The 15,157-nt window shown below is 42.4% G+C and overlaps 1 long non-coding RNA gene across 1 annotated transcript; it reads left to right on the top strand.

The window, feature by feature from the left end:
• The first annotated feature begins 3,102 nt into the window (after window positions 1-3,102).
• Window positions 3,103-14,364, top strand: LOC109502623. Its single transcript, XR_002161345.3, has 5 exons — window positions 3,103-3,187; window positions 6,027-6,204; window positions 10,142-10,294; window positions 13,828-13,943; window positions 14,107-14,364. It is a non-coding gene; the product is annotated as an uncharacterized LOC109502623 (long non-coding RNA).
• The last annotated feature ends 793 nt before the right edge of the window (window positions 14,365-15,157 follow it).

The raw sequence follows: 15,157 nt of genomic DNA, 5'->3' as shown, positions 1-15,157 counted from the left end.
CTCACAGAACATACTTCAAGTGCTTATTTATGATTATAGGGATTATTATTATAAGGTATTTACATCAGGTTTAGCCAAATGAAGATATGCATAAGGCAAGGTCTTGGGGAGGGTGAAGACGTTCTGTTCCCCTTCTTCATAGAATCAGTGCATGATACCCAACTAGCACACCAATGTGCTCAACCAGGAAATTCCACCGAATGCGGTGTCCAGAGTTGTTGTTTTTTTCTTTTATGTTTATTTCTTTTTGAGAGATAGAGAGAGCATGAGCAGGGGGAGGGGCAAAGGGAGAGGAAGACACAGAATCTGAAGCAAGCTCCAGGCTCTGAGCTGTCAGCATAGAGCCTGATGCAGGGCTTGAACTCACAAACCTTGAGATCATGACCTGAGACAAAGTCGGAGGCTTAACTGACTGAGTCACCCAGATGCCCCCAGTTTTTATTAGAGTTCTTATTAGAGTTTCATCATATAGTGATAATTGATCAACTCACTTGCCACCTGTTTGAACTCAGTCTCTAAGCCCCTGCACCCCCACTCAGAGGTTGAGTGGATAAAATTCCAACCCTCTAATTACAAAGTAGGTGTTTCTGATGACCACACCCTATCCTAAAGCTACCTAAGGATCTACCATTTGTCACCTGATTGGCACAGCAAACACTCTGACTCAGGAGATTCCAAGAGTTTTTAAAGCTCTGTGCAAGGAACTGGGCACAAAGATCAGATATATTCTTCATTATACCACACTGTGAGATGGGGAGATGATTTCACTAAAAGGGGGAAAGAGCCTAGCAGAGGAATCAGGGGTTCTCAAACCAGGCGATAAAACAATGAGTAAAAACAGATGTGGTCTTTGCCTAAGACCAGGAACTCTAGGAGAATCAACATGGTTTTGTGGTTGAGAACATGGCTCTGGGCACAGATTCTGACTCTCTACCTCTCACCAGCTATCATATTTTAGATAAAACGACTGTGTAATCTCTCTGGTCTCATTTTCCACATCTACTTGATGGGGCTAATACTAAGTCCAACCTCAAAGTCTTGTCATGAAGATTTAACCAGACAATCCATGACATGCACTTAGAACAGTGTTTGATAAATGGTAAGATATTAGGAATAATAGTATCATAATCACCATAGTATCATAATAACCATCATTATCATAGTAGGGAAGATAGACATGGAATGTCTGTAAAATAATTATTACACAATTCTTTATGCAATGAAGGAAAGCAACTAAGTTGTATTATAGTTGTGTTTTTTACATCATGGATTGTAACACATTGATGAATCATAAAATTAGTTTAGGGAGTTACCACCAGCACTTTTGAAAAGTGTAAAAGAATAGACAATATCAGAGAGCATTGTTTACTGAAAAATCGTTTCCATTGCATCTATGTGTATGCATTTTGTATATGTTGTACTGAGTCACCATGGAAAATGCACTGTTACTTCAATTTACTGAACTAAGCTCTTTGAAGGCAGAATGACATTAAAATCATCTTTCAATTCCTAAAAGTCAAACATAGGGCTCAGTACAAAATAGACACTAGTAAATCTGTTCTCAATAAAAGGAGATTGATGGGTGGATGAATATAATTGAATTCTAAATGTCTTCATGGAGTATGGGATATGAACCAATGTTTTTGCTGTGTACTGAATGGGAGACAGAAACTCTTAAGTCCAGGGCTCCATCCTATAGACTTGAATGTAAAAAAACAAAACAAACAAGCAAAAACCATAAAAACCGTGAGAGTACAATCCAAGAAAATATCATTACGTTTATTTTACAATTATTTGATGGGCCCCTATTATATATCTAGCACTATTCTAGGAAAGGAGAGTAAAATACTGACCAGAGAACCCATCCTCATGTAACTTAAATTCTGGTGAGTGAGATAAAAAATAAGCAATCAGATACATAATATAATGTTAGCAGTGATAAGTGCCATGAGGAAAAAGGAAGGAGGAGAAGAGGAAGGGCAGCATCAGCTGCCCTTTTGGATGGCAAGGTGAAAAGTTGGTGCGTGAGCACAGACCCAAATGAAGCAAAGTGCTGAGTCATATGGCCATCTTAGGAAAGAGTGCACAAGCAGAAAATAATCCAAGGGCAAATGTCTGAAAATGGGCCACATTTGATTCACCTGAAAAAGAGCAAGAAGGTAGGAGCGTCTGGGTGGCTCAGTCAGTTGGGCATCTGACTTTGGCTCAGGTCATGATCTTGCTGCTTGTAAGTTCGAGCCCCGCTTCGGGCTCTGTGCAGACAGCTCAGAGCCTAGAGCCTGCTTCGGATTCTGTGTCTCCCTCTGTTCTGTCCCTCAGATTCTGTCCCTCCCCTGTTCACACTCTCTCTCTCAAAAATACATAAACATTAAGAAATTAAGAAAAAGAAGAAGAAGAAAGAGCAAGAACTGCTGTAGGTGGAGACAAGGGAGTGAAGAGATTGTGTGTGTGTGTGTGTGTGTGTGTGTGTGTGTTTAGCTACCAAAATGCTATGCATGATAAGCTCGACAAAGAGGACAATGAAGACCTCTTTGAGAGGCAAGAAAGGAAAATGTGCAATGAGCAACGGCTATATACTAATGACAGTGTATTCCCTTCTTTAATCCTCACAATAGCCACCATGACAATAATAATACCTAATAATATACTGATTACTGCCTTCAGCACTGTGTGTACAAACTCATTGATAAAAAGCCTGCGACACTTTATAGAGGAGGAAACAAGCTCAGATATTTGAAATGATTTGCCCAAGTGGCTGAAGCCAGCAACAGACAGACTTGGGTTTTTAATTGACTACTGTGTGACCCTTCATCCCAATTGACCCACCCCACAGACTCTTGGGGGGGATATTTCAGATTAGGTCATGCCTGGGTAGATCTGGGAGGAGAGAGCAGGGGTGAAAAAAAGGGCCACTTCAGGTACACTAGTTCAGACTAGAGCGATGTGGGTGGATGAGGCCCTAACATGGAGACTGCATAGCTGTAGTAGGAAGAGGGACCCATCTCAGGTGGCTCCAGAGGCAGTGCTGTTCCCACCCTCTCTTTGTCAGATGCCAGCTGTCATCACAATGGAAAGGCAGCAGCCTGAACTGTCATGGCCCAGAGGAAATTCACAAGCAATGCAGGTACCCTCCAACAAAGCTAACAACTTTTTGGTCACAAGCAATGAGGAATCCAAAGGATCCAGGGTATTGAAGTAAAGTAGTTACCTTTGTGATGGTATAAGAATATTTGGGGTGACTGGGTGGCTGAGTTGGTTAAGCAGCCAACTCTTGGTTTTGGCTCAGGCCATGGTCTCATAGTTTTGTGGGTTAGAGCCCTGTATCAGGCTCCGCACTGCCAGTGAGGAGCCTACTTGGGATTCTCTCTCTGCCCCTCCCCACTTGTGCTGTCTCTATCTCTCTCAAAAAATAAACTTAAAAAAAACATAAAACAAAAAAAGAATATTATTTGTTGCCTCCCTACCACTTTGCCCTTTCCGAATAGAGCGCTGTGTGAGGGCAGCCTGTCAAGGATGTTTTCTATCATGCTCCCAGATTGACTCCCATGCAACCGCCCACCAGCATCTTCTCTGGAGTCCAAAAACTTGGCAAGCCAAGAAAAGGTTCCATCTGAGGTGAAGAGAGGTGCTTATGCCCTTGTGCTCCTCCCACTGCAGGGAAGCACCTGTTCATTACAGCCTAGCCACACACCACCCACACTGCCACCCAACACATCCTATAGGACTAAGAGAAGGGCAGTTGTGTGTGCCAGAAGCAATGTCCAGTGGAAATGTATAGCTCCATGTGCAATCAAGACTTTAACCTTCCCAAAAAGAGGTCTGGCCTTTGCCCTTGGCTACTAGAAAATGATCTATGGGCCCTTGGAATGTTTGTTTGCCTAGGGATCTTGGGTCACACCAAGGTCACATTGGATAGCCTGACAATGTGATTGAGGGTAGGGACAAGATGCAATGGATGGTAACAATGTGATTGAGGTGAGGGCTTTGAGTCATGTAATATCAGTCAGTCTTTGGAGGGGCTGGAGACAACAGTTACCTGCATGGCCAATTGATGAATCATGCCTAACCTGATGGAGCCGTAGTAGAAATTCCAAATACTAAGGCTCAGGTGAGCTTTCTTGATTGGTAATAGTCCATGTTGATTGTCACAAGTCAACATCAGGAGAGAGACATCATCCTGACTCCACAGGGAGAACCACTGAAAATTCCACATTTTGGACCCTCCTAGACTCTGCCCTCTATACTTCTTGCCTTGGCTAACTTTCATATGCATCCTTTCCCTCTAATAAACTGTGACCATGAGCATAACAGCCTTCAGTGAGCTCTGAGTTTTTTCTAGCAAATTATTGAACCTAAGGTTGGTTTTGGGAACCCCCAAACTTGCGATTGGTTTCAGAAGTAAAGATAGTCTTGCATGGACTGCTCCCTCTCATACTTACCTGCAAATGGATGAGGCATGGGCGTCTTTCCTCTTCCCTTGGCTAGCTACATCATCTCAAGTAATTCACTTACTCTGGAATCTGGCTTGTGCATCTGCAAAGTGTGCATAATGTATATCAGATATGGCTGCTAGATAATTAAATCATGAGTTAGAGTCAGGCTGACCCACAGAATAAAGGGCAGGAATCCAGAGACCATCCACTACTCTTCTCTTACTCCTTGTGGCCTTTCTGAACAAACCAGGATAACTATTTACTTCCAAACTTTAATTTCCCTTCCCTTTACTGGAAAGAACTACCCCATACCTCCCTGTGGCTGAGTCCTTCCCAACACATAGGTCTCTACTCAAATGTCTTCTCTTCCAAAGGGTTTTCCTTAATGCTATCCAACTTAGTGCCTCACTCTGGGCACTTCCTACAACATCTTTCTGCTTTACTTTCTTCATAGCAATTATCTCCAGCTGTAATTCTTTTGATCACATCTTGATTCATGGGTTTAATCTCCATCTTTCCCTCTGAAATTAAACTCTGAAAAAGCAGGTCCAAATAGGTCTTGTCCATGGCTATGTCTCTAGATTCTATAGTCGTACCTGACCTGTGGTACAATGGCTATTTGTTGAATTAATGAACTTCTTCCTTTAATTGGAGAGAAAATAACAAAAGACTGGAATAAAAAAAGAGCCTGCCACATAGCACACATCATCAGGATAAGCATATTTAGCTAAAGCTTTTCCCTATTGTGTCCAAGTTTCCTCACCTTTTAAACAGATTTGAATTTTGTTAGAATTAAGTGATATGAATATAAAATTGTTCCAAAGTCCAAGTTTTGAACTCATGCTAGTTGCTCCTATTGTGAAACCAGTAGTTGTTGGTGGTGGTAGTGGTGGCAGTGGTGGTTTGGTTTGATTTTGTGTCTTTTGGGTTTTGTTTTTGCAGGAGAGAGGTTATTTGTTTGGTTGATCATGTTTGGTTTTTGTTTGTGTTTTTGTGATGAAGCGAAAAAGAAATGCTACAGTTATAAGAGAAGTGTGTCAAAAGAAAACTTTAGCATGTAAGTGGAGGAGGCAGATGAAGAGGGTGGATTGGGTGTGTCTGTGCTATGCTTGGCTTACCAGGCAAAGTACCTTCCCTGTAAGCCCCTTTTGGGTCTCTTTTAGTGTGATTCCTGGGAGGGTTAAGGGTAGCAGTGTGCATAAATCATTGGCACATTATGAGGATCCACAATATTGGACCTCCCTAGGTTTTGCCCTGGCAAGTGGATCAAGAATTCAAACACTGGCATTTCCTTGGGGCACCTGGGCGGCTCAGTCGGTTGAGCCTCTGACTTCAGCTCAGGTCACGATCTCGCGGTCCGTGAGTTCGAGCCCTGCGTCGGGCTCTGGGCTGATGGCTCAGAGCCTGGAGCCTGCTTCCGATTCTGTGTCTCCCTCTCTCTCTGCCCCTCCCCCATTCATGCTCTGTCTCTCTCTGTCTCAAAAATAAAATAAACACTAAAAAAAAAAAATTAAAAAAAAAAGAATTCAAACACTGGCATTTCCCTGCTTTGGATAGGAGTTTGGCACTTATAATTTTTTTTTTTTTTTACAGAGTGGGAAAGAAGGCATTAGACAGTGACAAATGTGTCTCCTGAAGGTAACTTAATGCAGATTCCAAAAGCAGCATTCTCTGCTTCTCTGGAGAGTTGGTCCCTTTCTGCAGACTGACAGAGACACAAGCAGATGTTGGTACTTTCACTTTTACCTTGATGGCAGGTTATGAACAGAAGGTCAGATTAAACTTGGAGATGTGTGTGTGTGTGTATGTGTGTGTGTGTATACTGTTACTTTATTTTCATAAGGAAAAAGACAATGAGAAAGAACCTTGAATTCAAACAGAGCCAGGAATAAAAATCCAGAGTCAACACAGCCACATGAGTGACTTTTGGGCATGTCCCTTCCATTTCGTTGCAGTCACCATGTTTACCCCCAATTCCCATCCTCCCCTATTTAAAATAGCCCTACTTGCTTGGGCATTCACATCTCCTCCTGTGTTTTCCTCCAAGTCAATTCCACACAGCTTTAAGGCAGAGCACGTGACTCCTCAGCAAATCTCACCTCCCCCACATAAGTTACTGGTTCAGGAGGGGCCAGTCAATCCAATTTGGGTAATAAAACTGGAAAATGTTTACCTAGTGGCTTCCAGGGAAAATAATCCTCTCTCTTAAGAGAGATTTCAGAAGAGAAACGTCCTCTCTCTTGATATGGACCCAGAAACCTCCCTTACTGAAGCTTTGGGCAGCCACTTTGCAACCACAAGGGGGAGCCAGGAGATGACAGTAGAGGGAAAGAACCCAGGTCCTGCCATTACCTAGCTGTTTAACTATGCAAGCCTGGGCCTCAAATGCCCAGAGAAACTTTCCAGGAAAGTTGAGCTAATAGAGTTGATTTGTCTATTTCTTGAATCGAAACACATTTACATCCTACCTAATGCAACTGGTTGGCTCCTGGACTCATCAATTTATTCATCGCATATCTTTTATTCCTTCTTTTATCCATTTATTCGTTCAACAAACAGATCACCATTACTTAACTGGGGACTTGCAATAGACTCTTTAAGCTCACAGTTTAGAGATAAATACAGATAGAGATAAAATAAAAAAGGATTCAGTCCAGTAAGATAAGTGCCATAAGGAAGGTGATACAAGATACAGAGTGGCACAAAGAAAGCATCAATCAACTGTACCTTGGACAGAAAAAGAAGAGTCGTCAGGGTCTTGAGCAGTGAGGAGACATTCTTTCCAGGCAGAAGGAGGGCAATGTTACATCAGGCAGAAAAATAAACATATTTAAGGATTCAGAGGTGCAAAATAGCAAGAAAGAGCTCAAGGAAGAACAAGCAATTCAGTATGACTGGAGTGTGTGGACATGAAAGGGAAATGTAGGGAGACAAAACTGACAGCTAAAAAAAGGGAGGATTTGAAGGACTTTGCATGCCACCATTAGGGAGACACTAATGGGTTTTAGGCAGTAGTTTTCCATTCTGTAGGTTCTCCCAAAGTCACCCTTCCTCCAGAAGCCTTCCATGACTGCATACATATTTCAGTGAGCCTTGAAATGCATTCTATCCAACTATCCAATTTGGTAACACACAACACTAAGGCATGACATGTGTCCAAGACTCAGAGAAGCCAGTAACCAGTGTCTCACTTCTCTCTGTGGAGTAAGTGAGTACTCCATTAAGGCAGGTCAAACTAAATGGAGGACCCCTAGTGACTTCAAAGTTACCCAATGGCATTTGCCTTTGAAATAAATTAAGATCTCTTGGATCCATTATTACCAAGAAAGTTTTTTTGTGATATATTTCCAAGGAGTCATTGGCAAAATAAAAGCATTTATTTTATTTTATGTGTTCGATCATACATTCATTTATATGACAAACTCTTAGAGTTTGGTACTAGATAAGTTGCTAAATGATTAAAACCTGTATTATTATCTTTGACAGCTTCTTGATTCTTTTTCTCAGAACTGTAAAAGCTTAGCAAGTCCCATAAAAATGTATGTGCCTTCCATGGCAGCCAGGCGGCCAGGGCAAAAGGAGCCCTGAATATGCAATCCCCATCCATCCCCAGTGCCTTTGCTCATGATGTTCTCCTGCCAGGAATGCCCTTCCTTCTGTTGACTTTTGCTTTTGCTCATCAAGGCCAAATTCAAGACCTACTTCTTTCCTGAGATCAGATTACAAAGAAAGCACTAGACTGGCAATGAGGTGATTTAGTTGCATTAGGTTTGCAGAGTCACTTGAAAAGCTGAGCATGTTTCTCCAATAGTAAAATAAGAGATTTCAACAGATCAGTTCAAGATACAGGTATTGAGCAATTAGCTTATAGATTAGACTTTAATAGAGGCTGACATATAAAGATAAGTGTGATACTATCTCTTTTTTTGAGGATTTCTCAAACTGTATGGGGAAAGACATACAGAGATACATACAAAAATAATTACAATAGCTAAATATTATTACACAGTATGGGAGACTGTGTCAATGTTTTCCAAAAATGCACCAAGCTGGTATTCTGTAATCCCATCCTCTGATAGTTTTTTCAACATTTTATACTTAATTCATCACGCTGTTTATATGAATTAAACTTTTTTTTTCAACTCAACTAAACCATAAATGTATTTTTTAAAGAAACACATTTGCAATATGGTTTAGAGTTAGCAAAAATATTTCATGTGTGATAGCTAATTAAATCATCACATTAAATTATTAAGCTATATTATTTGTCTTCTATAGAAGAAGAGGCTCCAAGAAGATAAGCATCTTATTCAATCTCATACAAATGAGTGGCAGACCCATGGTACAAGATTAACTGGTTTCCTTTCTGCGCCATGATGCTCAGTCCTCATGCCCTTAAGTCAGAGTTCTCCCTCTCTCTTTCTCTCTCCTTCTCTTTCTCCCTCTCTCTCTCTTTCACACACATGCGCATCTCTTATTTAAAATTTTGTTAAGAGGGGCACCTGAGTGCCTCAGCTGGTTAAGTGTCCAACTCTTGGTTTGGCCTCAGGTCATGACCTCACGGTTTGTGTGTTTGAGTCCCACGGTGGGCTCTACACTCTCAGTGCAGAGCCTACTTGGAATTCTCTCTGTCTCCCTCTCTCTCTCTACCTCTCCTCCACTCGTTCTCTTTCCTCTCTCTCTCTCATTCTCTCTCTCAAAAATAAATAAATAAGCTTTAAAAAAAACTGCTAAGAAGCAACATTATAGAGATGTGGAGGCCTATACAAATTACCTCCCCTTTTACACCACTCTTATCCTAAAATGCCTCTGCTTCTTCCACTTCACCTACTTCATCAGGACAGATACACTTCTCTTCTCTATGTCTAACCCCTTGTCACACACCTGAATAATCCCTCCCACCCACATCAAGACTTTTCTCTAGGAGCGCCTGGGTGGCTCAGTCAATTAAGCATCCGACTTCAGCTCAGGTCATGATCTCATGGTTCCTGGGTTCGAGCCCATGTTGGATTCTGTGCTGACAGCTCAGAGCCTGGAACATGCTTCAGATTCAGTGTCTTCCTCTTTCTCTACCCCTTCCCTCCTCCTGCTCTGTCCCTCTCAAACATTAAAAAACAATTAAGACTTTTCTCTATTGAATCTTCCCTCTTAGTGTCTCTTCCTTTCTTTCACTGAAAAATGTTTACATGCACCCTCATCCCAAATCAACATCATTAATTAAGGCTATTCTATACCAAGCCTTTAGTTGAATATTGGGGTAACAAACATGAATAAAATTTGAGTTTTGTCATTGAAGATCTCGTCCTCAAGTCTTAGGAGACAAGCAAGGTCATGGCATTACTTCATGCAAGGAACTCTTGTTCTCACTGAAATTCAGACATAGATCAAGAGAAGATTGTAGTTTAACAAACCAAGAACCATGACATTCCTGTCCAAACACCCAATCACACATTCAAAACTAGTCAACTTACCACTACCTATAAAAGTCCCAGTTATTGTTTAATCCCAAAGCCTGACCGCATGGTGTTCTCTACACCATAAATGCCTCTTCAAAGATCTTAGGCTGGCAATCGCATCCTGTTCCTCAAAGTGCTCTAGTTTTCTTATAATCATAAGTTTGCTTCCTACATTTTGCAAAATTAAGCAACTTTTGAGGTTTGGCTCACATTCATTGGCATTCTTCTGCTTGACCCCACATGCTTTTGAAGAAGGAGGACTCTGCATTCATGAACAAAAAAGAGACAGGCCCCAGGACAGGGAAGAACTCATCGCACAAGGACTCACAGGTGGCCAATGGGTCTGGAATGAAGGGAGCAGAAGGCAGTGATGTGTGCAGAAGCTGAATCAGTAGGAGGAAACAGGTTGATACCTTAGAAGCCAAGCTATCAGTTTTTGACTTGATCTTTAAAAGACTGAAAGTCATTTAAGGATTTGGGGTTGGGGATGCTGTGTCAGATTTCCTTTCTGAGGAGATGATTTAGTTTGTTGTACAAAGAACAGGTGCAATGAGGAGTAGCTGGAGGGCAGCTGGTCAGGAAGACATTATAGATGTTGAGGAGAGGCGAAGGTGGCCCGGACTCTACCCTGAGAAGAGTATGAACAAAGTGCAGCCCGATGCCACCCGCAAGCAGAGCCATACGGCTCCGTTCTGTCTCACATCTGGCCCATCACTCTTTCCCATCTGTCGCCACCAAGTGGGCCCACAGAGAATAGCTAATGACAAATACATTCACACAGGGACTGGGCAAGGCCAGACAGTTGAGGACTAGAAGAATGTATGAAACTCTGAGGCACACACTTTTTGTGAGGATTAGATGAGAAGGGGCATATCAACTTTTCGGTGCAGGATGTAGAATACCAAATGTTTGGTAAGCCATCCAGGATTCTGAAGAACAGAACCACTTGAACACAACCAAGTTTACGTTAGGCTGCTTAAGGCAATGTTGCTGGTATGGGAAGAGCCACAAAGAACCAGAAAGGCAGGGCACGGCATTGAGCCTGAAGGTCTAGCCCACAATAGAGTCAGGTGAATGAGTAATGAGGCTGGAATCTCAACAACCTGAAAACAGTATAGAATAAGAGATGAGGGATGGGATAGACAAGGGGTTCAGACCTGAGGCCATCAGCCAACAGCAGGACGGAGCTGCCATAGTTGAGCAGCAACCATCGTATGGGGCCAAGCAGGCTTGCAGGCTGAGGAAATTGTGCAGAGCAGATCTCCAGAGCAGAATCCTGGGTGCAGCACCTAAAAAGGACAGGGAACGTGCTGCTTCCAGAAGAAGGACACCACTCCCACCACTGGGCTCCAGACCTCATGGACCTCGTGTGCTCACTTACACGATTCTCCCTAGCAGCAAGGTGGAAGGAGTAGCTTGTTAACCTTCTCAGTAGCTCACCTGCGCTGTTTGTACATGGGGATCCAGGAAGCTGCCACTCTCCCAAAGAAGAAAACAAATACTGGTGATACAAAAAAAGCCTTAATATTCGATTCCTTTGAGATTCGGTGGAGCTCTCTAAGTGAAATCCCTGAATCACGGATAAAAACAGAGTAAGTACAGATGAAGAGGTGCCATCTCTCAGAATGCTCTGAGAAAAGCAGGAAGCCAACCAGGAGGACCACTGCTATGAGAAGTGTCCAACCAGAGATGTGTTCAGAAAGAGGGCCCAAGAAACTCTTACCTATCCTAGAAAGTGTTCAAAGGCTGCAACTGAAAATCTTTGCTGTCACAGGCTAAGGACCAGAAGAGGAAGAGGGGTAGACTCATGGTCATCAGTGCTCAGAAGGCAGCAGATTTTGGTGGATGCAGGCTCTGGGGTTAACATTCCAGAGATCAAGACCCTGTGAAAGAACCCACGTGTCCCTAACACCATGGGACAGCAGTCACCTTATCTGTAAAGTGTGCACACCCATAAACAATTTTTCAGCAAGATGCCTTGAATTTGAAATAAGATAAAATTATGTAAAGCACCCAGCATGGTGCCTGGCACACTTGAGATGTCCCCTGGGTTCATACATTTAATGAATGCTTAATGAGCTCCTACTATTCACTAGATAGTTCCCTGAGTACTGGGGATGTGGTAGTTAGAAGAAGAAAAAAAATTCCTGTCCATATGAAGCTTATATTTGAGGGAGGATGACAAAAGAAATAGGTCAGCAAAGATTCTAACATGGGATGTGTGTGGCGTGTTCAAGCAATTGTGGTTACAGTTTCTTTTCCTTCTCCTCCTGTGCCTTCAAGACCACTCAACACACGTCCTCTGTGGGCCTTTCTGTCTTCGGTCTTCAAGCTGTATCATCTCTTGGGGAGATGTCTTCCAAACCCGTGCCCATACTGTGAAAAGTTCCTCTATGGAACTAGAGCAGGTGCCTCCTTCAGAGAAGCAGATTTCCCTCAGAGAACTAACCTGTCTCCAAGCCTGACAACTGGCAGTGGGCAGGTGGTCCTACCCCCAGGCATTGCAGGTTTCTGCTTATCACAGCTGCTCAGAATGCCTTTGGATGCCTGTGGCAGCCTGGGCGCATGCCTCAGAAAGGAAGCAGATTATTCACAAGAAGGAAGTGTGAGATAGAAGATGTAGTGAGAACGGGGAAGCAGGGCAAAGAGACCCACAGCCACTCCCCTTCTGATTTCTGACCAAAAAAAAAAAAGAAAAAAAAAACCCAAAGGCTTAGATTGTGTTCCTCAGAGGCTCTCCCCCCACTGGTTAATGGAAAAGGCAGGTGGGAAGTGAAAAGGCAGAAAGGAAATGTGGAATGTTTTCTTTTGCTTTGTTGGCTTTGGAAAGCTAAAAAAGAATCCACCACCTGTGATTCTAGCCCTGATTGCAAAACACTCTGTTCTTTTAGCTCTAAGTCTGTAGTTAGCAGATTGTCAGTTTAGCCTCACAGCAGCATCGCGGCCAAAAAAGATTAGACATTTTAATTTCCTGAGCAGGTGCAGGCATCGGGACTGGTTTCAGAACACCAGTAAAAAGTGGAATAGAGGTGGAGAAGAAAAGCAAGGACTGGGGTTATATGCTTTTGTGTGGTGGAGCAGGGTGGGGTGGGCAGAGGAGGAACAAATGAGGCAAAAACAAGACGAATGTAAGCATGTGGGAGAAGAAATACAAGAAATAGAAGAGGGTGGCAACCAGAAGGGGACTGAGGGTACCTCAGGGAAATTACTATAAATTTGGAGATCAAAGGGAAGGGGGCATTCCGTACATCTGCTCCCATGTTAAGCTCAACCTCACATATGATCAGGGTCATAATTAATCCACAGTGGTTTGTGAAAATGTGAAAAGATTCTGTTGCCCCAGCAGACATGGCAGCTGTTCTCACGGCCTGTCTTAGTGAGCAGAGCTGCATTTCACCGCCATACATGCACCATTGTCCAGATCTCAAATGTACACCTCTGCATGATGGTCCCTTTCATACTATAAAATTGATTTTAAGGAAGGCAGCAGGACTTTGGAATGTTGAGACAGAGATGTTCTATCATGAGATAAAAGAAAGCAAAGTGGCAAGTGGGGAGAAGAAAAAGGTGAAAGAATGCAGCTCTGAAAACTTGGCTGTGAGAATGACAAATAGTCAAAGGCCATATCTCCAAAGGAGGAGCACATTTCCTAGAATAGAGCCAGTGATGTGGGAGGATGAGAGTCAAGGCACCTGCCCAGGCCCCACCCTCTGGGATTCTTTCCCACCACCCTCTCAATCTCAGTCAGCCAATGAACGAAGAAATGCATTTTTGAGTCCACAGATCCTATCCCATCCCAGCCTTTCAGTGATGTGGAAAAGGGAGGGAACATGGAGATGATGTAATGATTACCTTATATGTGCCTGAGGTCTGTGTTTACACAAATTTATTTAATAAGCATTTATTGTGCACTCACTATGTGCTAACCATTCCGCTAGGTACTGGCCGTATAACTGCACCAAGGCAATCACCATCTCTTTGCTCATATGACCATTGTGATTATGACACAAGATAAAGTGAAGGCAGTACACAAAATTATTAAGAACATGAACAGGTATGGTAATAATAATAATAATAATAATAATGGTTCCTGTCTCATAGAATTGTTTAATGGCTAAATTAGATGATATGAGTGATTGAACACAATGCATGGTTCAAAGTAGGTTATCCATAGCATTACTTACCTTCCCATATTTCTTCTTCCTTTCCAACTTTAGAAATGAGAAGAAATACTCAGTTTCAGATGGACAAAGCTAGAAGAAGGTTGCTGTCACCATTACAATATAAACAATTTCAGGAAAAACTTCAATTACTTTTCTTGCACTCTTTAGGGAATTCAGGTCACAGGACAAAAATCTGAGAATCTAGAGAGTCACCACAGAGAGAAACAAGGCCCACCAAGACACCCAACAGGACTCAATAATGCCAGTAGGAAGATTCAGTGAGAAAATTTTAATGAATTGCTAAAATCTGAATGTGGTCTAGTTTTTTTTTTATATATGAAATTTATTGTCAAATTGGTTTCCATACAACACCCAGTGCTCATCCCAAAAGGTGCCCTCTTCAATACCCATCACCCACCCTCCCACCCCCCATCAACCCTCCCTCCCTCCCACCCCCCATCAACCCTCCCTCCCTCCCACCCCCCATCAACCCTCAGTTTGTTCTCAGTTTTTAACAGTCTCTTATGCTTTGGCTCTTTCCCACTCTAACCTCTTTTTTTTTTCTTCCCCTCCCCCATGGGTTCCTGTTAAGTTTCTCAGGATCCACATAAGAGTGAAACCATATGGTATCTGTCTTTCTCTGTATGGCTTATTTCACTTAGCATCACACTCTCCAGTTCCATCCACGTTGCTACAAAAGGCCATATTTCATTTTTTCTCATTGCCATGTAGTATTCCATTGTGTATATAAACCACAATTTCTTTATCCATTCATCAGTTGATGGACATTTAGGCTCTTTCCATAATTTGGCTATTGTTGAGAGTGCTGCCATGAACATTGGGGTACAAGTGCCCCTATGCATCAGTACTCTTGTATCCCTTGGATAAATTCCTAGCAGTGCTATTGCTGGGTCATAGGGTCTAGTTTGAGAGTGTGAAACCCCTTTGGCCACAGACACAGAGAGGTCCACACTTTCTTTTTTAATTTATTTAGTTAAATTAATTAATTAATTTTTATTTCTAATTTTAAGTTTTCACTTTAATTCTAGTTAGTTAACACACACTATTATATTAGTTTCAGGTGTACAGTCAAGAAACAGACTCT

This window comes from Felis catus, chromosome C1, assembly GCF_018350175.1.
Source record: "Felis catus isolate Fca126 chromosome C1, F.catus_Fca126_mat1.0, whole genome shotgun sequence".
Lineage (NCBI taxonomy): Eukaryota > Metazoa > Chordata > Mammalia > Carnivora > Felidae > Felis > Felis catus.
Note: the sequence above shows the minus strand (reverse complement) of the source record. Positions and strands in the feature narration are given on the sequence as shown.